At 40.9% G+C, this 22,035-nt stretch overlaps 1 protein-coding gene across 8 annotated transcripts in view; it reads right to left on the reverse strand.

The window, feature by feature from the left end:
• Positions 1-22,035, reverse strand: part of LOC119485982 (teneurin-3) — a 387,301-nt gene that overhangs the window by 242,145 nt on the left and 123,121 nt on the right. The gene's annotated exons all lie outside the window — the stretch shown is intronic.

The raw sequence follows: 22,035 nt of genomic DNA on the forward strand, positions 1-22,035 counted from the left end.
CTGGATGAGAGGGAGAGAAAAATAAAGGTGAGAAGAGAGGAGGCAGAGGGACCTCTTCAGTCAGTACTGACAGTGGTGGAAGGTTTATAAAATGCTGAATATGTGTGTAGGAAAGGGAGAGGAGAATTAAACAGGAAGTGCTGATCTAGACTATAAGATACAGAATTAACAGCCATCACCTTCTTACACCAGTTAAACTCAGGTTAACTGGTGGCAAAAATACTGGAACATGGCGATGTTATGGGCAGTGATTATGGTAATGATAAAATCTCACAAACACACACCTTCTCGTGACGTTCATCAGGCTGAAACGAGCCACTTACGACTAGTGTGTGCAGTTAAGAGTCTTTAACATAAGAGCAAACCTCACAGAAAAGAGATTTATGATAAGAATACAAACAATGTTCATGAGGCCCAATGTCTTTCTTCTGCTGGAGAAAAAAAAAGGTTTGACGGCTAATACTGATGACATTTTAAGACGGGGCTGATATTACAAATTGTATGTACACTTCTAATCTACTTTATTCTTCTCAGGTCCAAAACCCACGGTTGAGAAACGTTAACCATATTGTGATACATGCTTTGCCATAGCAAAGCTGGTCAAAATAATCTCTTCATATAGGTGAAACTAGTCACTTTGATCGGACCTGAACTGCAACGTAACAACATGATGAGAAGAACAGGCTGAATCTATTCCAGGTTATTTAAAACAACTGCTAAAGATGCATTACAAGAAACACGGTTCCCTCTCTCTCTCTTTCATTTTCTGTGTCACATACACACAGACAGCCTGTAAAGCTGTTACCAGAAGTTGTACGCAGTGTGTGTTAGGAGAGAGTACGGGGTTATAAACAAATAGAGGGTTTCAATTAGAGACCTTATACTCCAGGACCAGCTGTGTGTACGTGCATGTTTGTGTGTGTGTGTGTGAGAGAGAGAGAGAGAGAGAGAGAGAGAGAGAGAGAGAGAGAGAGAGAGAGAGAGAGAGAGAGAGAGAGAGAGAGAGAGTATGACTATGAGAGCATGGCATGATTGAATCCAGCTGGTAATGATATTTGCTGGTTTGCCTTTTCTATACAGAGGAGTTCCCCAATCTCACAGAAAGCATGCACACGCACGCGCGCGCGCGCACACGCACACACACACACACACACACGGGGTGTGACTCCATGTCCCCCTGGAGTTAGATTTGGCTTGCTTCATATAACACAATACAAAGAGGGCGCTGTTCATCCAGCTCAAACTGAGCTTGAGTTGAGTTTCTAGTTGATTGAAGATTGTGAAAGAAGTGGAAAGCCGATCAAAAAAAGCCACTACTACTGTGGGAAATATGGTCCTATTTACACTATTGTTATAGATTTGTTTGCAGTGATTTTATCAAGGTAGTACTGTTCATTTGGCAATGACATGCTAATGGTCACAGTAACAGTAGAAGGCTTAAGTGACCTCTTAAGGTTAAAATGTCCATTACACCCCAAGAAAAAAAAAAAAAAAAAAAAAACAGAGCTTTGTCAGTAGATGGTTAAACATATTTATCCTCAATACTACTACAGAATTAAATTGCCAAACTCAAAATGGTTCATCCTCCACAGAGCATGAATGCACACAAGTTAATTTCATGGCAATCTGCCCATCACATTCTGATATTTGCTGAGAACAAGTGGACCTGTTGGTCTGATGGTGTCACTAGAGGAAACACTGAGAATCATCCTCTGGGGACCATGACCATCAGCAACACATACTGTGCATATATTAGTTTTCAGTGATCTTATCATAGACAAGTGCTGATCAAGTGGAAATTTCGAACTGAAAGTGCCACTGCAGGGGGAAGCCATGTCACAAAACTCTATAACTATACCGAACTGCATGTCAGTCTAGCCAGTAGTTGTTGAGATATTTTGCTCTCTATCAAATAGTTGAATGGGTGGACGGACGGACGGTCAGACTGTATACTGCCATCTATCAAGTAAGCACTTTGATCTCTCTTTGATTCATTGTCATGTCTGACTATATATCATTATTCTTCCAATCCTTTCTGCGTGCCCTCTTCACCCCACCTGTTGTTCCTGTGCATGCTATCGCTCACACTGCGTGCATATGTCTTAAATTCCTTAATTAAATTCTATTAATTTACGAGAACAGCTATGTTGAACTTTTCACCACGGATTCTTCATCTATGTCTGCGTTTGTGTGTGAGAGAGAGAATGAGAGAGAGATATGCACAGTGGCAGGTGGTAAATACAGTAATACTGTTACCTTATATCTATTACACACACACACACACACACACACATACAGGGGCACAGCCCATATTAAGTTACAATGTAGAAGAAGGCTGAACAAGTATAAGCGGATTACAAATACCTTGAGTGTGCAATATGAAGGAGATAAGACCTGAGAGAGTGGGGTGGTGGTGGTGGTGGTGGGGGAGTCCAAGAGAGGGAGACAGAGTGAAAGAAAGAGAACGAGTAATAGGAAGAGGATGACTCATTCATAAGAAATGTTTCACCTTCCTTTCACACAAGCTTTTGTTTTTTTTTCTCTCCTTCCCGTTCTTCTCTCACTCTCTCCTTTGTTCTCTCCTTTTAGATGATGTGATTAGTTAAAAGCCTCCATCCGCTCATCACGCTGATGTGGATGGAAGAGAGAGAGGGAGCTGCGTGCCCCTATGCATGTGTGTGAGTGTGTTTGGCAAACAACTAACCTGTCCACACATACACACACACACAAGGCTCAATTGACCTTTCCTAAGTCCCGCCCCTTTCTGATCTGTGCTCTAATAAGAGTTGAGCAAGCTTGGTACAACTTGGTCAACTTTCCCCCTTTCCTGCTTTATAGACCTTTTCATTGACATTCTGTTCATAGGGGCAACAGCTTTGGTCCAAGTTTACTTCCTGTCAGCTACTGTATTACCAAACATTGCAACAGGAAGTATAAAGAGGCCCATTTAGAATGTTTATGTTGTCAAGTTTGAAAAGGTCTATACTTAAATAGCTATATGCTGTGTACTAGGCTCATCTATGTTGAAAAGAAAAGTACATTTTGACACTTACGTCTGTTCAAAGCAAAAACTACAAAGTTAAACCTGCAGTAGGCAGTATGTTTTTGGCGTCATTGGGCAAAAAATCCATAATAACCTTTCATCATATTGTAATTCAAGTGTTCTGAGAGATAACTAGACTTCTGCACCTCCTCATGACTCTATTTTAAGGGTTCAGAAAATCTAGCCCATGACGGGAGACTTTGGCCAATCACAGGTCATTTCAGAGAGAGAGAGAGCGTTCCTATTGGCTGTGCTCTGGCTGGTGGGCGGTGCTTGGTATTTCCTGAACAGATCTCAACATGGCTGCCGGGTCACAAACGTTCTCATTGTACAGCTAAACAGTACACTACAAGATGTTTCTGAAAACATTTGAGGCGAGAAATAGACATTACAGTAACAGAATATTGATTCGTATTTGATCAGCGCTGCCTAGTTTGACCGTTTGGTCGGAGTTTTTGGAGTTATTGTCAGATCACTAACGTCAGGCAGGTTTGCTTCCTCCTTGTTTCTGTGGTAACGTTAAAGAGAGAGCCATACTGTATATATATCAGTATGCCAACCTATATATGTTGACTGGTTGCACTTGTCTGACGATGACTTTGTGTTTTAGTTAGCTGATGATACTGGGCAGGTTGAAGCTTTCTATAATGGTGGTTAGTTGTTCCGCAGATCAGAGTAATGACTTTACTTTGTCTTGTTTAAACAGTCAGAGCTTGACCTCCTAAACTGGTTACTGGCTGTTTATTGTTTCCCAGCCAACACCCCCACTAGGAGCCTTTAAAGATAGAACGATAAAGGATTTTTATTGCCCCCTAGTAAAAATGGATGGCCATATAGGGTTTGTTGATCAATATCTATGACTCAGTAATTACCTTGTGTTTAAATAAGAGGCATGCAAAATTTGTCCAGAGGAATACACTTACAATTTTAAGACGCTGTATCCTATTTAATATCTTCCTGTAAATCAAATCATCACAGATTTGACAGTTGTTCAATCGCCGCAATCATTTAAATATGGGGATGATGCCACACATTTTCACAGTCTCTCATGGAAGACACAGGACACCTGAAAATTGACAGAAATAGTTGTGTAGCAAAGGAAAAAAGGGAGATAGAGAGAAAAGTTAAAACCTCTGCATGCCTGTCCAATCACTGCATGGAGTGGGTGTGAATGTCAGCTTGTCGTTTCCCGGGGGGGACAGAATCTGTTCGACCATACGACATTGGCCTGACCAGGATTCAACCCGGGTTGACTGGCTTGGTTTGAATTGACACAAAGGTCAGATAACCCTGGTCATTGGTGTGAAAGAGAGTAAATTGAGTTAACTTAGTATGCCTATGCATAACAAGTAACAACTTTCATCACATAACTGACAACTAATAGTAAATATTTAGTTACTTTTGGCACACTTTGAGAATGCTCTAAAAGACTGAGGGCAGCAACAAGGACTGAATTGAATGTCGGTAACCTGCCTGCCCTCACACACCTTAGATTTCTGTATAGTTTAGACTTTGTAGCTTATTCTGTCCTCATATAGTTTACTTTGACCTTTTGAATATCATTCACATTGCACATAAATACAAACCCCCTCTACACCTGGCGATTAAAATGCACATTGGTGCCAGATTGTATCTACAGTAGATATGATTTAATCTCATTACATTTACACCTGGTGTTAATATGCGTCTCCAGTGTCCACGTTGAGATCCGATCGCTCTGTCTGAAAGGGCTGAGCGGAAGCTTGAAGCCGAGCACTGCCGGAGAGGCGGCGTGTAAAGCGCGGACGCATCGGCCTCAAAACGCCACCGTTTAGGGGGAGAGTGCCCATAAAGGAGACACCCCTCCCACACACACACACACACATGGCCGAAACTTATATTTGCTGTTGTTTACTACCGAACGCCCGAGCATTACAAATTTCCGCTCACGTAGTTGTATGTGGATTGAAAACAAATTTGCATTTACTCTCACAATCCGTCCCTGACCACCCCAGGTGTTTTGGGTGCATTTACAGCTGTACTTTCATGAGGTGAAGTACTATCCGATTGCAATTCGATCACCAAAAAACAAAAAAAGGTGTAAAGGGGGTCACAGTTTCACGATGACACACACCTTTTGTTTCATACATTATAGGCTACTCATAGTTTATTAAGTATTTTTACAGTACATTAGTTATATTTGTGGCGCAGACATTTAAGTCCTGTGCAGTCACACTTAACTTTTTCTTTAGTTAAGACTATTAGTTGTTCTTATTTCTATTTCTTTGAGTATCGAGGTTGCTGCTGCTGGAGGGACGTCTTGTCAGGTCTGAGAAGAAGATGCAGAGCTGTTAGCCCACCACATTATGGAGAGGGTGTGTGATTTCTAGTTTAGAGATTTGTTTATTTCTTAAGAATATATTATTTTTTTAGTTCTGTATAGTGTTGACCTATTTTATGGGCCCAGAGTTTTTTTTTGTATATTTTTTTTGATTAACAAATATCGATGACAACATATAAACCAAACATAAATCAAAACCCGTAACCCAACGTAAAAATTCACACACCTGCACATTAACCCTCCTTTTGAAAATCCATCTGTGACTGTGACTTTGGTAGAAAGTAGCTTCACTTACAATGGCAAGGTCTGTGAATTATGTTGAATGTTTTGAGCACAGATTTTGAAACCTGGTTGAAACCCTAAAACCAAAGCTATCTGCATGGTGAGCCAACACTAGGGGTTAAGTGGGAAAGATTTTTATTTTTATTAATTTGGGTGAGCAGACCCCTCAATGGCAATTTTGGAACAACGCTAGAGTGTAATTAACTCTCTGTAAGCCACTGCATCTCTCTACCTGTATCTGTTTGTGTCCCACAAGCACAGCTCTGTACCTCTCTCTCTCTCTCCCCCTAGTTTATCCTCCGTCCTCTCTTTTCACTCATCTGTGCTGTACATCCTGGGACCTCTCTCTGTCTCTCACTCTCTCTCTCTCTACTATGTCAGTCTATTCTGTATCCATCTATTGCATGTCTGTCCATCCAGGGGGAGGGATCCCTCCTCTGTTGCTCTTCCTGAGGTTTCTTGCATTTTTCATGTACGTTAGAATGTTCTCTGATGATCGTCTGTACTTTGATGATTTGGCAGAGGTGTCTGATATTTTTTTTGGGGGTGAAACGCAGCGCTAACCTGAAAATGTTACATTTCTGGGATAAAATAAGTGCTGTCTCCTTGAAAATCATGTCAATATGAAGACTCAAGGATATTTAAAACTGCTGTTTGTAACTTCTTACATGTATACATCATTGCGGGTCGGTGTCCCGTGCGCCCTCTAGTGTGGCTACGCTGTTCAGACTCAGACTCCAACACAAACTACACGGAAGCACCAAAACCGCAAAGTTATATCTAGGGAAGCCCGTCTTCCAAAACAGTGTTAACTCTTCCTGCTTCAGCCTCCCGTCAGAAGACACAGGGGAGACCATAGCTTTAGTATCCAGGGCCGGAGTCTCTGCTGTACTCTGCTCCTCTGCCTGCTTGCCTTCACTCACACACCGCGCTCGTTCTCTCCCGCTCCACACTGCAGAAGAGTTAGTTTATCTCTGAGAATATCTAGTGAATGTACAAGGGACGTTTGTGCAGAAATAAATGCTGCAGCTCCTCTAGACCAACAGAGGTTTCCCGTGTCTTGTGAAGTGACGGGGCTCTGCAGCGAGAAACGTTATCGTCTCCGACCAAAACTCCGGTGTCTCCCCTGTTCCTTCTGACCACGGTCGGGAGGCTGAAGCAGGAAAAGTTATCACTAGGATCAGCATTGATTCATTGAGAGATTAACCAGATGTTAGTCTGGTCAGCTAACATTACTGCCAAGCAGGTGAAATATAGAGTATTATTGTGGTTTTAGCTGACGTGTGTCGCTTCACTGTTTTGAGCGATGCTCATTCATGTCTATGTAGAGCGAGCACAAGCACGAGCAACAGGACGCTGACTTTCATTGACTCAATGGCCACAGGTGTCGCTGTTAACAAGCAATTTCTGATTCTTACATAGAGCCCCTTTAAGGCTCAGTCATTTTAGAAAATGTTCATTCTTTTTCTCAATTTCTTCAAATCCAGAAAAAAAAAAAGAATGGTGGAAACGTGGGCCTATGAATGCAGGCAAAGAAAACACAGTCTTGTTAGACTGACTCCTCCAGCTATGGATGACCTTTCATGTGCCATCATGCTTTATGACACTGAAACCGGTGTTTGTGTGTGACCATCCCCTGCAGACACTGAAGATGAACCCTTGCACTTGGTGAAACAGGACAGAGGTGGAAAAGAAGGAGACATGCTGGCATTATAAACAGGTTAAACAGAACCTGGAGGCATACGGGGATAATCCAAGTTTGCATATTTCTACTTTTTACTTGATGGGCTTCTACTGACGTCAGTCTTACTAGAATATGTCTTCATTATTTTGTATACATTTATTTACTTGTTCACCTGATGCTGTATATTATGGTTAAGCTATACGGAGGAGAATCAGTGAAACAAAGGGAACAATACTAAGTGTGGTCTTAAACTGGCTGAGAGATAGACAGACTGGCCTACCCACTCAACAGGCCTGCAATATAGACACACAAACACACACACACACACACATTCAGCTAAACAGCCTTTGTTAGTGTCATAATCACATTTAGTAGAAGCCATATGACACTAGAAATAGCTGCCAAGGACAGAGATGGCGATGTGGGAGAGTGTGACTTTGTATGTGACTAAGAGAGATGAAAATAAGGACAAAACAAGGCTGTGTGTGTGTGTGCGCACATCGGTATGTGAAGTTTCTCAGTAAAATCACCCATATGCTGAGGTCAGCCACACTATCACTAGCTTTCCAGACCCTTCTGGGAAGGCTAGTGTGTGTGTGTGTGTGTGAGAGAGATAGAGAGAGAGAGAGAGACAAACAGTAGGAGGTGGGGTGAGACATTCGTAGAGTGGTGGTTATTTCTTCATTCACAGTGAAAATCATTACTTCTGTTTCCTATTGATTTGGGTGTCAGTAAAAGACAATAGTGTTAACTGGCTACGATCTGTACTGCAGTTTCAGGATTGTAACGCTTCGTCCACAGTGGGAACGTCAGGAGCGCGTGACAGCGCGATGGCTGCGTCGCGTGGCGGCTGCGTGCTTCACGCGTCGGGTGTTCACACCAGCTGCGTTTCAGCTGCATTTCTGCTGTTGCAGCTGCTGCTGCCAGCCCTTTTTTTCTACATAGAGTTTTCCTTTCATAATGGCCATTTCATTTCATCCTGAATTTATATTTATTTTAGACAGAGAAAGGTAAAAAAAAACTTGTGGTAATTTGTAAATAATAGTAATAATCCACAACTAAAACACTGTACTTTATTCATTCATGGAGCTCTGCAAGTCACTACATGTTCTACAACACTGTCCGGCACATATTTCAGAATAAAAGTCTTGTGTTAACAAATGAAGGAATTCTGTCCGCAGAAAAAAAAAACGCTTGAGGGCTTTTATTTTGAAATGAAAGCAGGAAGCGTTGATTTAAAAATAAGTGTTTACTTTTTTCATCTCCGTAACATTTTCTACAGATAGACATCAAAACTGTAGTAATGTTGCTGATATGATGTCAATATACAGTCAATAGATCACTTTCACTGTCTGTTGTTGCTGTGAATTGCACGTGGCTCGTGTCAAAAATAGGCGAGACATGAATCTCTAGAAGAGACGCAGCTGAGACGCGCGCAAGTCTCACGCGGGCAGTGTGGCTGCTCTAACCTGTTAACACGGACGCCGAAATAAAAAACAACAGGTAACGCAGCCGCCACGCGCTCCTGGCGTTACTGGTGTGGATGAGGCTTAAAGGTAAAACATGTTGGTTCATCTTTGAATGGAACACTGGTAGAAAAGGGCTTCTTATAAAAACACACACACACACACACACACACACCTGTCCCTTTCCCAGCTCCCTCTGCAGTGTATTTAATTATCTCTGTTAGCACGGGCACAATTGATGTACCACCATGGTACTATAATTGCTGACAAATCACATCGCTCCGAGTGACAGAATGCCTCCGTGGTGACGATGAGGGATTGCATCTCAGCGGTCACCTGGGATACACCTACTGTACTGTAAGGCCATGTCAGCACAAAAAAAAAAATTCTTAAACAGTTTTTTTTTATTCTCATGTTAGTCTTGTTTATCTTCAATACACAGTGAATATTAAGAACGTACAGAGAGAACAGGGGACAATATATTTTACTACTACTATAAAAATAAAGAGCAACTTTATGTTGAAGCAGTGTCAGTTAGAAGGAAGCAGTCAAGGGGGAGGCGAGGGGGAGGACACAGTGGCACCGTTCACATGATGTAAGACTAGGAAGGAAAAAGAGAGGGAAGGAAGGAGTGAATGAGGGCTTGAGAGAGAGAGATAGAGAGAGAGAGAGAGAGAGGGGGCAGATAAAGATCGAGGGAGACGTAAGAGAGAGCGGGCGAGTGGTAATGTCCTAATGATGTAGTGGCTGTCAGAGTATTTGCTTCAGAGGCCAAATGATCCTGTAAGAACAGCACAGCTATTGATCCAGCTATTACACAGCACCACATACTAATGATTGTGTGTGTTGGTGTGTGTGTGTGTGTGTGTGTGAGTGAGTGAGAGAGAGAGAGGGAGAGAGAGAGAGAGAGAGAGAGAAAGAAAGAAAGAGAAGGAGTAAATATTTATAACAAAAACAGGTATATACTGGGTTGTCTATAAATAAGGGAGGAAGAGGAGAAGGAGAGGTTGAAAGACCAAATGTGTACACTACGTAGGTGCTTATGAGTCTGTGTGTGTGTGTGTGTGTGTGTGTGTGTGTGTGAGCGTGTGAGTGTGAGGTATTGAGAGTATTCAAGGTGAGAATTGAGATCGGATATCAAGCAGATCAGGTTCAGATTGGGTTTCATATCTGTCACACTGTAATGGGAGTATTGATGAAGCGTCATGTAAGACTTGCACACACACACACACACACACACACACACTCACACACACATAAACGCTAACACCTTGCACAAAGTGTTTGCACAAAGTATCCCAAAGCTGTAAAGCATATTCACAGGAAGAAAGCATCTCAGATTCAATTACCTCATTGTTATGTTATAAAAAAAAAAGCACAACATAAGACCCACGTTGAAAAAAAGAAGAAAAGGAAAACAAAATAATTTCAATGAACTTCACACCGACTTGTCTTTTGAGACGGTTTACACATTCGATGGGCTTCTGGTGGTTTTAGCGACACTTGTGCCAGTAATTTCTCAGTTATGTTTGAAATCCTCTTACAGAAAGTATGAATTAAGGGGAGACAAAATAACTGAACTATTGAAATGTATCAAAATAAAATGTCTTTAATTTAACAGGAACAGTGTGTAGGATCTGGAGATATCTAGGGGTGAGGTTGGAGATTACAATGTCTCCCGTGTGCCAAGCATGTAGGATTGTTACGTTGGCCGATGCAAAAACGTGAATGGCCCTCTCTGGAGGCAGTTGTTGTAACAGTGAAGGAAGTGAGTGGTGAAGCAAGAGAGAGAGAGCGGCAGCGTCGGGAGAGAGTAGCGTCATTGACTCAGGCCCAAGCAGGAAAAGTTCACAGTGGGTTTGTCTGTTCTGGGCTACTGTAGAAACATGGCGGTGCAACATGGCGTACTCCATGAAGAGGACCCGCTCCCTATGTAGATATAAATGTCTCATTCGAAGGTAGCAAAAACACAACAATTCTTATTTTCAGGTTATTATACCCTAAAGAAAACCTACTTGTTAATATCATATTCCATTTCTGTCAATAGATCCCCCTAATTGTTACACGCTGGTCTTCTAATGCTTTCATTATCAATCAGTCTGTCGATTATTACTTTGATTAATCAGTTAATTGCTTGTCCGTAAAATGTCTATAGAATGGTGTAAATTCACAAAAATTCATCACAATTTCCCAGAGCCCAAGGTGATGTCTTCAAATGGCTTGATATGTGCCACCAACTGTCCAAAAATATTGACTTTACTAAGACAAAGAACCTTGTGCTTGGGAATGTTGGACATTTTTGCCAGAGAAATTACTAAATCAATTGGTAAACACAATAGTTGCAAATCAAGATTGCGTCGCGGGCTGGCACAAACAGACCTGTGATTCCATAACTCTTCCTGGCCAACGTTCGCTCATTGGACAACAAAATGGACTTAATACGGCTGTGATTAAACACCTACACGATGAGAAACTGTTGTGTTTCTCCCTTTGGAAACGTGGCTAAACAGCAACATGTTGGACTCTGCTTTTCAGATCAACTGGCTGTTGCTCTTCTGAGCCGACCACAACCCTCTGTCGGAGGAAAACGCGAGGAGTTGGCCTCTGCATATACAGTACATCAACAAAGGTTTGTACACAAACCGTTCCCTGATTAGCAGCCATTGTTCTGCAGCATTTGAACATTTAACAGTGAAATGCCAGCCACTCTATTTGCCACTGGAGTTCACGGCGGTGTTTAATGTGGCTGTTTACATTCCCCCGAGTTCTAATGCTACCGAGGCGCCCAGGGCGCTGCACAATAACGTCAGCTCACTCCAACATAAGCACCCAGATGCACTCTACAGTATGTGACTGCGGTTGATTTCATCCACGGACATACTACCCAAGTTTTACCAGCACGTCACCATGGTGAACCGTGGGAACAACACACTTGACCGTGTGCACACAAAGAGATGGAGTACATACTGTACATAGCTATCCCTCGCCCCCACCTTGGCTTCTCTAACCACATTTCCATCATGCTGGTCCCTGACTACCGTCCTGTGCTCACATAAGACCATCACTGTGTGACTATTTATTATGTGTTTTATCTGTTACAGTTGATTTATATTGCTTTTTAAAATGATTATTGTGTATTACTGCTTTCTTATTTCGGGACCTGAGTGCTTGGTTTCCTTCCCTTTCATGTATCAACATGTTTTGGAATGACAATAAAAAATATGCCAAAATGTACTAAATGGGTTTTATTTCTGTAAAAAAAAAAAGCAAAACGACAGTGGTGGCTGTGGGTATGTAATGTAATCGGTGTGTGCCCGACCACCGTGTAACACCGGTAACACCGACTATCTCGACAAGCTTAGTGTTATCTAAAAGAGTTTCAAGGTTACAACATAATCCCTCAATACTGGACCAATTTCTATTGTTGTCTCCATTAGTCACTTAGACACAATAACATAGGGAAATAGGGTCCAGGTTGAAAAATATCGAAGTTACCCTTTAAGTTAGTTACTGTATGAAGTCTGTGCAAAGCTGCAGTGAAAGCATCACCTGTCACCACATGTAAAAAGGCCATCAGCCACAGTACAAGGTGCCAACCGAGAATCCCTGCTGTAGAATTTATTAGGCTGAACACTCTCTCTACCTCCCTCTCTGTCTGTCTATCTACCTCGCTCACTCCTTCTTTTCCCTCTGCACTTCTGGTAATGGATTCTGCCTAAATGGGTTCTGAGAAACTCAAGTGAAGAGACAAAGAAGAGAGGAGAAAAGAGGAGGTGAGGTAAGGGGTGGAGAATGGAAGACTTGTTGCTTGCGTCCTTGTAGCATGTCTTAGAATAATGACTATTATAATAAAATTTACAAAACTCTCAAGATTAGCTTTTCCAGGTGATGTACATTATTATTTCCAGGGGTGTGAAATAGTTGACTCATTACAATATCAGTTTACTTTATTACATTGTGCAAGTTTATACAATATTAATTGTTAAAATGCTTTTATCAAAATTAAGACGAGTAGACTTCCTGAGAATGGAGCTGTATGAATAACTAATATTTACTGTGTATTTCAACGAAGAATAACAAAGATGAAAAAGGGATGCAAGGGAAAGAAGAGAGGAAGGGAGGATGGGAAGAGAGAAAAAGAGAGGCAGAGGGAGGGAGCGAGCGATGCTGTATGGTTAATGATTTAATGTTGGCCACTTGATGGAATGAAGTGTCTTCTCCATGTTAGCGGCGCCAAAGTTAAACCCTCTAGTCAGTTAGTCTGTTATTCATTGATTTCTCTGGTCAGCACTAGATTGCTATTGAATATGACTGGCACCAGGGCTGAGTCTATATATGTGTGTGTGTGTGTGTGTGTGGATCCTATGAACTCAAGTACACTTCAGTTGCTGGTGGAAAACATATATATTGTGCATGCACGTGACCTCTCCACTGGCACACGCACGCACGCATGTGCACGCATGTACACACACACACACACACACACACACACACACACACACACACACACACACACACACACACACACACACACACACACATAATCAACCAGCTCTTGGAAGAAGAGTGTGAAAGATGAGCCTGAAATACATCTGCAGTCTTTGTGTAACATACTCACTGCTACTCTCCACACCTTCTCGCTGTGAGAGAAGGGGAGAGATGATACATTATTTATTCCTGAAGGCTGTTTTGTATTAACCATACAGCACCAGCTGAGCAAAAAACATAACCAGCAGTCATATCTATGTATCAATACCACAGCATGGATGACAGAAAAAATGTCTTCAATTGCATACTGGTGAACGCGCATATATAATCTCTCTATACTTATGTATGCACCTTGGTTATTGCAGTGATCTGTCTTCACCAGCAGTCACATCTGTTGTCTCTTCCTCTACCGTGATGTGTGTATGCGTGTGTGTGTGTGTGTGTGTGTGTGTGTGTGTGTGTGTGTGTGTGTATGTGTGTGTTGCACTGGATAACTATCTAATATATGGAGTTTCTTTTGTAACAGCATGAGCAACTATGTTGTGAGCATATGAACACTGTTAGGGCTACCTGATGTATAGTTTAATAAGCCTGCAATATAAATATTTAAAGGAATACATATTATTCTAAACAACACATAGAATTTGTAGGCACTAACACACACACACACACACACTGGAGAACATCCCTGTGAGAGAATAGGGGTAATCTAACAGCGATACTGGTGCAATACTAAAAAGGAATAACTATAACAAATATACTTAATAAATGCAGAGTTAAGTTTTGTATGCTTATCATCAGACAGGAAGGGTTTAGACCAATTTGACTTTCCAAAGATTGATATTGGCATTTGTTTAAGTGAATACTACTACTACTACTACTACTAATAATAATAATATCAATAATCACTATATTCATAATAATAATACACACATAGAAACAACAACTCATTACCAACAAGCAATTAACAATTTAGACGGAACAGTCTTGCCAGTCAGTGTTACAATAAATATCTTTTTTTCAAATTCAACCATTTTGTCTCCAAGTATTTAAAGGAATCTGATCTACAAATATCAATCAAAATATAAATTGCACAATACCAATGTGTATCACTGCATCATATCTATCTCATGCATCTATGGCTGAGTGGTTAATCATTGCTGACACACAGCAAAAATGTTCCTGGAGCTGGATCGAACTGGTCCAGGTGTGGCTTTTAAAAAAACTTCACATGTTGGTACTACTGAGTGGTACATTGTGTACATTTTAATTAGATATATTCACACTTCAACTGGGTAATTATATTTGTGAAGCAATTAGCATTAAAAGTTAAGCAACAGAGAAAATAAATACTTTAATGTCTCACGATGTTTTGGGGATATATGTATATATAAATATATACATATATATATTTATTTTTTTTACTAGACTATAAGCCTTTGGAAAATAGCTAAAATTACTGTTCTGACAAATATAAAGTTTTATTTATTTATTTATTTATTCATTCATTTTAAGGTGAGATACTACAAACAAAAACATTGTTTTTCATATACTGGTCAATTTTGTGATTTTTGGGCTATATTTTGCTTCCGTAACATATCTTCTTTCAGACCAGTGGAAATAAAACATCCAAAATACACATTAAGATGTTTATTTTACTATACACTGTATATTTATCCTAAATTCACCAAAACAATAGCATTAGATAATGTCTCATTTGCATATTTAAACATACAATTTAAGAAAACTACCAAATTTAATTCAGTCAGCTGGGGACGTTTCATGGTGATATCTATTAGTTAAATGTATCCTATAGGATATATACTGTATATATATATATATATATATATATATATATATATATATATATATATATAATCATATTCTTACTCTACTCTACTTCAGTACCACCTGCATACACTAACCTTTCCAGTTTCATTATATATTTATATATTATATGTATATTTTTATATTCTGAAGGTTTTTACAGAGAAGTTTGTTTATAATATGTCATTCATAGTTCAGCTCATGGAGCCTGAATAACCATTTTTACTACAATAAACGACATAGGGACTAGAATATTTCATTGCCACGCTGTAGTTCAAATTACGCCACTTACGTATAAAGCCTGACAGACCACATCAGCTATGGCCATTGTACTTGTTGTGTTAAGCGATGTGATGAATTCTATAGATCCTGCCAATTTGTGCCCAGTGATGGCTTAACAATAACAGCACTGAGAAAAGAAAGCATCACTGTAACATCTTGTCTCTTACAGTGCAGAAGCCACTAATCTCCACTTAGAAATAGGTAAAGGAAAGTAGTGAAATCAAAAGAAGCGATACAAAGACTGAGATGTTGAAAAGAGGAAAGGAAAGACACACAATATCACCTTGCTTACAGTATCACAATACATTGCAGCATGTGGGCAGCACAGTCTACTAAAGCTACTAAATTTAACAGAGGTGCCATTAGGTGAAGGTAAATTACAGCGTTATCACAAAGTGTTCAAATGGAATCTTGTAAAATTAAATTTCTGGCGAGAAACTTGAATAAATCCAGTTGTTATAGGAGATGTTTTCATATTAATATAAAATAGATAATAGAGAAATAATTATGACATGTTTAACTTCTTAACAACTTACCAAGATTTTTTTTTTTATCAAAACAAATATTTAAATAATCATGATCATTTCAATTGTGTGTTTTTATGCAAATAACTATTATAGATGACAATAACAAAGTATAGTACAGTACTGTATACAGTACCCTCCCTCCCCCCAAAAATAGGCTTCCCCTGGAAGCCACGGTGTAATTCGAACACTGTAATTTACTATGTATATAATGTTTTTTATGTAAACGCATAAAAAATACTTATCTGCCACAGTGGCAGAAAGTGAAAAAAGTGAATTTCAGATCCTGCCTAAGAGTAAGTAGAGGCTAGATCATCTGCTCTAGTTTGTTTTTTCTGTATGGATGCAATTAATTCTGTCACCGTCTGCTTTGGCAATGGATTGCATCCCTGAACCTTTCCAATAAAGCACCCACTGAACTGAATTGAACCGAACTGAATTCCATTGAAAGAGTGAGAGCACGAGGCGTGAACTGATCCATCATTGTCTGTTTTATGCCCCCGTCTTTCTCCATCTGTCTGCCTTCCTGTTTGTCGCTCTGTCAGCGGAGAGCTTTCAGGTGACACGTCCCCACCCTCTGGCACCTACCGGAGGTCTGCAGCTGACAGGCAGCGGCGGATGCCACTTTGTATTTGCTTTATAAATGACGATTTGCAATGTTAGCGATGAACTGTGACCAAAGTTGTACATGTGCCCTAAAAAGTACGGTGTGTGGCTAAAAAGTATGTGGGCACCCAGACATTACACCTATTGTTAAACATCCCATTCCAAAATGATGGGCATAAATATGCAGCACAAAATAAGTAGCACAAAAAGTAGCCAAGTAGTAAAGGCAGGGTTTGCAATGCAAAATGTAATTAAAAAAATATAATTAAATAAAAATATCAAAGGTGTACATAACATTAGGAGTCATTTTTGCATGAAAACGATACTTAGCTGCTGATTGCAAAGACAAAGCCTGCTGAATGTCCTAGAACTCTGCTCTTGTGTGTGTCTGTGTGTCTGTATAACAGCTAAGGTTATAATGTTAAGCGGCTTAGGGAAGCCAAATGGATTAAGTGTTTTGTTGACACATAGTAAAGTAATCTGGTTAGCAAAGACGATATACACCGCTCTTCCTCTCTATCCGACTGTCTGCTTCGATCTCTCCTATTCACTCTTTCCTTTTTCTTTTTTTCTCCCATTTCCATCACAGCGTGTCTTTCTCACTATCCCACTTCATCCCTTCTACCTTGCTCTCTTCACACACCATAAACACACACACACTTGCACAGAGAACATATTTAGACTTAAAGAGATTGGGCAGGGGAGGTCACCTAATATATCTTAAGCTCCTTACTATGGCGCAAAACTAGACATCTGTCTGTTGTTCCTTCCACGTACACATTAATCATGTGTTGTCATTTTCCTCTGTTTAGTTCACGTTTAGAGGGCATTGTATCTCAACTGTAATACAATTTGAGTGTAGTACATCTTCTACACAATATTTTACACTTTTGTAATGATCTACCCAGTTATTATGTTTATTCTAAATAAAATAAGATACAATAACTTAAGATAAGCCTTTATTGAAAAAAAATAAATGTAATGCATCACCTACTGCATACAGCACGTTCTCATCCCAACTCATCACATAATGCCTCTTGGTGTCACTTTAGGATTAGGCAACAAAACCATTATAGTTATAGGTTTAGGAAAGAACTACATCCATCCATCCATTATCTGTAACCACTTATCCTATTCAGGGTCGCAGGGATTCAGGGTTGTGGAGGGGGGCTGGAGTCGAACCCGGCTGACCATGGGGCGAAGGCGGGGGTACACCCTGGACAGGTCGCCTATCAACTATCACAGGGCTGACACATAGAGACAGACAACCGTTCACGAACCAGGAGAAAACCCACGCTAACACGGGGAGAACATGCTAACTCTATACAGTCCTCCCACTTGCTGTGAGGCGACAGTGCTAACCACTGCACCACAATGTCGCCCCAAAAAACTACATGGTTGGGTTTAAAACTACTACATTTTTACAGTGAAAATGACACTGAACATTGTGAACATGGGACACAAACAAAGAGCTGATTGTAACACGACGCACGGGACGAAAAACAGGTCTCTTGGATGAAAGCCCTGTGTTTGTTGGACCCATCCACCTCCCCTCCCGTCCCTCCAGGTGTGTGTCTTTTTGCTCTTTAAAACTACATCACCACACTTCTGCCACACTTTTCCGCAGATGGGTTTACATTGTAGTTAATGAAACGCCCGGCGCGTTTCAATCTTGTGCCGAACGCCGATGGCCGTGACAAAGCGTTGGTATTTGACGTCCCTGGGAACGAGAACGGGGCTGGTGCATCTGAGGACTTTTCTAAGGAAAGACACCTGTTTCAGTGTGTTTAGGACAGAAAATGTAAATGTATCTTCCCTTTTCTGTGCCCGTAGTTGAGATCACCAATATCAAGTAACTGGACACGCAGCAGCTGGGCACCCGTGGGTTCAGACACCACAAAAGTGTTTACGTCTGCCAGTGTGTGTGTGTGTGTGTGTGTGTGTGTGTGTGTGTGTGTGTGCGTGTTTGTGTGTGTCCACTGGGGAGCCAGCCAGACGTCTCCGGTCTAATATTTCCTCTCAGGAGGACAAATAATGCAGAGAGGCTTCTCCCTTTCCCTGTTTTGCCTTTATTCTCAACTTTCCCTGCCTCTCTTTTGAATTATTATATCACCGCTGAACTGCTTTCCGTTTTCTTCTGCTCCTCCCTGATGTCTACCTCTCTTCTCCCATTATTCTTGCCCTCCCTGTTATCTATTCTTTGTCCCGCGTCTTCTTGCGACAAAGCGACAGATATAATCACAGAAGTTGGTTCGAGTTACTGTACACAAACACACACACAAATACGTACACGCGCCCACGCACACACACTTTCACTGCTGTGAACCAGGGTCAGTATCAAGGGACGGAGCAACAATAGGTGTCTCAGCGGAGGCGATGTCTTGTCTGCTGTTTACTGTACAATAACTTGCGTACTATTCAGAGAATGAAGAGGAGCACAAGAGATGAAGGTGAGGTGGCTGCTGAGTAGTGTCTCCACATACATTCACTCTACTAAAAGCAAAGGATGACAGTCAATTCAACGTGTTTATGTTGTTGTTGTGTGACTTTATGTTGTGAATATTTCGATGCTGACACTCAACAATACTCAATCCTAGATCAACTACAAACTGGTCTTTATGTTACAGACTTGCTACGATGCATTCACTCCATCACAGCTCAAAATACTCTTTTGCTTGTGGACTGGTGTTTTGAAGACTCGATTTTTTTGCAACCAGAAGTGAAACGAGAGGGTGAGCTACAACCGAACGCTGATTAAGACATTTTTAGACGACCAAAATGTTACAATTAACTTTGATAAACTGAAAACACGCTGTGAAAGGGATAAAGTTCTAAGACGAAATCACGGACAACTCCCAGACCGGACAACGCCGTGGTAGCTACCTGTCAATGACAAGGTAGCCACGCCCTAAAGCATCCCCTGCTTTATGGTCTATTTGACTCTAAATGGGACCATAATTTACTAATAAACTCATGTTTACAATTTTTATTGAGGTAATAAATCAAGTGAGAAGTAGGCTCATTTTCTTCTACTTCTATAGAGAATGCTTTCCAAAACTGGAAGTTGCTGCCTGACGGGTGCATGTAAATTAAAAAAATTACATGCACCAAATGTTTTTCACAGCTGAATCTGACCGAAATTCCAGTAAACCTCTGTTGGAAAACATTTATTCATTTAATTTATGTGTGCTTAAAAATGAGGACATTTTGTGTTACAATGTGTTTCTGCTTCTGTCCAATAATAGCCCACCAATTTCTTACTCTGAGAATGTGTACACAGCAAGGTGCAGACCAGTATGAGGTTCAATAACCTTTAAAATAGAACAAGTCACACAGCTCCTCTCCAGTATACACCACGCTTTATCCACCACATGTTTTCGGCTATTACTTCCCTCCACCAGGGTTAATCACCACACCAATAATGACCCAGCCATCACTAACTATCACGGGACACAAAAAGTATATCACTACTCTAAACCCACAAGTGACTGTGTGTGTTAGCATTTGACAACTCCACGCTTACGCACACATAGTACCATATATACACACCTAACAAATTAGAGGCAGCACACACGCACACAGCTGCATTTTAAGGAGTCAATTAGCCTTTGAAAACTTGACGACTACTCACTTTTAGAGATTGGAAGTGTGTCCTCCAGAGCACTGACATCCACAGCATAATGCCATTTAATAAAAACATTATCAAACTTAATATAGGAAATATAATGACTCAGCACTTTATCTCACTCTTAATTACAACATCACATATCTTAATGAAAACCCACTGTGTGTGTGTGTGTGTGTGTTTGTCTAGCTTAATGAAAATACAGCATAGGTGTGTGTGTGTGTGTGTGTGTGTGTGTGTGTGTGTGTGTGTGTGTGTAAAATCAAAAACAAGTGCTTTATTAAGTATGAAATTCACACCTGTTAGGGAAAACTACCTTGAGGATATATACATGCCCCCCCATCCCCACCACACACACACACACACACACACACACACACACACACACACACACAAACACACGCACAAATGCACGTATGCACAAATAATGCACACATAGGCAGACAGAGGACAAAGATATGTGCACATATACATTAACATTTCTGTGCTTACATCGACATGATCGAGTGCACACTGACAATGAAACACACATAAACATACAAAGAGGTCAAAAACACAAATGCCGGCTCAGCTAAATTGCGATCATTAATTAAATTAATTAGAAGGACATTCTTTTGTGTTTTGCTGCCCCCAAACCACAGTACCAGCCTCCTCCCCCAATTCCCACCACTAGAAAGGACACTGAGTGGGGGGTGTACACGTACAGTAAATACCAATGTATTTACCTTTGGCTGTGTTCTTTCAATTTAGAGTCAACAATGAACCTAACCTGCATGTCTTTGGACTGTGGAAGGAAACCGGAGAACTCGGAGAAAACCTTCTTGCTGTGAGGCGACAGTGATCACTGCACCACAATAAAGCAAAACGATAAAGCCTATTCACTGACTAATGAAATATATTAAATCTACTGCAGGGTTGGATGTCTAAAAAAATACTCCTACAGTACTTTTCTTTCCTAATGCCATGACATGGCTTCATAAATTTCTTCCACCTCCGCAACATCTCCAGACTCCGTCTCATCCCAGCACAGAAATCTTGGTTCGCGCATTTGTTACATCCCGGATCGATTACTGCAACGCTGTCCTCTCTCTGGCCTTCCCACTAAACTGCTCAACGGACTTCAAATCATTCAGACCTATGCCGCCCGGATCATTACCCGCACCAGACCCTCCGACCACACCACCTTGACTATAAAAACCTTCTGCTCACCTACAAAGCCCTCCACAACATTGCCCCCACCTATAGCTCACTGACCTCCTTCAGGAGTACACCCCCTCCTGTTCCCTGCGCTCATCTTCAGCTGGTCTTCTGACCACCCCCACCTCACACCTAGGCACCATGGGAGCTAGGGCGTTCAGCTGCACTGCTCCCAGGCTCTGGAACTCCCTCCCTCCACACATCCGGCAGTCTGACACTGTTACTACATTTAAAATCCCACCTCAAAACTCAGCTGTTCAAACTGGCATATTCATTGTAGTGTCCATCAGTCCATCACATGTGTCTGCATAAATGTGTCTTTGTCATGTCTGGCTGTTTTTATCTGTTTGAGTTGAATTTTATCTTTGTAAGGTGTCCTTGGGTGTCTTGAAAGGCGTTATTATTATCAGAACAATAATTTCAACTCACCTGCCTTTAGTGAATGCCACAAACCAAAACATTCTAGCATTGAACATCAGCAAGAATTATTTATTATTTTTAAGACCAAATGGTAAATGGACTGTTGAAGTGTTATATAGTGCTTTCTTTTCATTTTGCCAAAATTCAGTTCACACACACACACACACATACACACACACTGATGGCCTGCCTACCAAGGTCAACTTGAGGGTCTTGCTCAAGGACACTCCAACATGTGGATAACAAGAGCCAGGGATCAAACCGCCAACCC

The sequence above is a fragment of the Sebastes umbrosus genome, chromosome 3 (assembly GCF_015220745.1).
Source record: "Sebastes umbrosus isolate fSebUmb1 chromosome 3, fSebUmb1.pri, whole genome shotgun sequence".
In the NCBI taxonomy this organism is placed as follows: domain Eukaryota; kingdom Metazoa; phylum Chordata; class Actinopteri; order Perciformes; family Sebastidae; genus Sebastes; species Sebastes umbrosus.